Here is a 2,168-nt window from a genome sequence, read left to right on the forward strand (position 1 = left end):
GCCTCATTTTTATTTTTTTATAATATTTCAGTTATTTTTTATCTCCACAATTTTTGTTTTTGTGATAATTTTAATCTTTTTGTTATCCTCATTTTTCTGATGTTCAGTAGATTATATTCATATTTTACTCATTTAGTGTTACTCAATTTATCTTAAATTTTAAATATTAATCTCTACATCTCATTTTTTGATGGTTTTGCTTTCTAAAAATTTTATAAGTTTTTGGATGGGGCCATGGTGCCTTAATATTTTGTATACATTGTAAGCTTTGATTGAGATTTGGACATTTAAAAAAAGCTATCTCTCGCAATCTTGATAATGCAACTTTGTCCTGGCATAGTCTGAAATCAGTTGTCTTGGTTAGAGATTCTTGCAGTCTCTCAAATATGTTGTTAGGATGTGTCTTGTCTGAAACTTTGTTTTTATTTTTTAAAGAAGTGTATTCATGTTTCATCCTAATAGTCAGTAATCACTTGCTACACCTGTTCCCTGTCTGTGGTACTGCAGTTGCTCTACTCTGTAACATTTTTTACCTTTGGTCTCAGCAGACTCAAACTGTCATTGCAGAGTATACCACCATTTCTTTTCTTTCTTTCTTTCTTTTTGAGACAGAGTCTTGCTCTGTTGCCCAGGCTGGAGTGCAGTGGTGCGGTCTCAACTCACTGCAACCTCTGCTTTCTGGATTCAGGTGATTCTCCTGCCTCAGCCTCCCGAGTAGCTGGGATTATAGGTGTCCAGCTAATTTTTTGTATTTTTAGTAGAGACAGGGTTTCACCATGTTGGCCAGGCTGGTCTTAAACTCCTGACAGCTGATCTGCCTGCGTCAGCATCTCAAAGTGCTAGGATTACAGGCATGATCCACCTTGCCCAGTCCGATTTTTTTTTTTTTTTTTCATTTTTAAGTATTTGAGAAACATAACATTTTAAAGTAATGGCTGCATTCTTGTTTCCCACAGTCAGCATGGTTTCATTTTCATTGCATCATTTACAGATTTGGTGTTTTTAAAAAAATTTACAGTTGCCATTCTTAATGGATGTGAGGTGATTTTGTTTTTCATTGTGATTTTCATGCATATCTCTACAAATTAGTGATCTTGTGTTCTTTTTAAATGCTTTTTTTCCAGTTGTGTATCTTTTTTGGTGAAAACTTAGTTCAATTATTTTCCCATTTTAAAATCACATTATTTAACTTTATTGTTTAGTTTCAAGAGGTTTTTATATATTCTGAATATTAAATCATATCACATGTGATTTGCATACATTTTCATCCATTTCCTAAGAGACATTGTCACTCTATTGAATGTTTTCTCTGATGTGCAGAAAATTTTTAGTGCAGTTAAATTTTAATTTTCTTTGTTGCTCATGCATTTAATGTATCTAAGGAAAAGCGGCCAAGTCCAATGTCCTGTGTTTCTTCTATATTTTTTTCTAAGGGATTCGTTAGTTTTTTTTTTTTTAATGTCCAAGTATTTAAAATGTTTTTTGTATATGATTCAAGGAAAGAATCCAACTTTATTTTACCAGTGTTTCTTTTGTTATTTTTCGATATAGAGTCTTGCTCTGTTGCCCAGGCTGGAGTGTACTGGTGCAATCTCAGCTCACTGCAACCTCCATCTCCCAGGTTCAAGCAATTCTCCTGCTTCAACCTCCTGAGTAGCTGGGACTACAGGCATGTGCCACCACACCTGGCTAATTTTTTTGTATTTTTAGTAGAGATGGGGTTTCGCCATGTTGGCTAGGCTGTATTGATAATCCAGTTTCCAATATTATTTTTTAAAGAGATTTTCTTTTCTCTATTATGTGCTCATGGCAGTTTTGTGGAAGATCATATACAGAAGGGTTTATTTCTGGGCTCTCTATTCTGTTCTTTCATCTGTTTATCTGTTTGTGTCAGTACCACATTGTTTTTGTTATTGTAGCTTTTAATATGTTTTGAAATCAAAAAGTATAATGCCTCTTTGTTCTTTTTCATGGGTGTTTGGCTATAGTTTATGACCAAATTTTACAATTTTAAACAATATTTCTGTAAAAAACTGTGCTTTGGGATTGTTTAGGGATTATATTAAATGTGTTTATCACTGTTTGTTGTATTGACATATTTGAAAAATTAAATTTTTGACCCCTAAGCAAGAAAATGTTGAAGAGCATTTTTTTTTTTTTTTTTTTTT

The sequence above is a fragment of the Colobus angolensis genome, unplaced genomic scaffold, assembly GCF_000951035.1.
Source record: "Colobus angolensis palliatus isolate OR3802 unplaced genomic scaffold, Cang.pa_1.0 Scaffold417, whole genome shotgun sequence".
Classification (NCBI taxonomy): Eukaryota; Metazoa; Chordata; class Mammalia; order Primates; family Cercopithecidae; genus Colobus; species Colobus angolensis.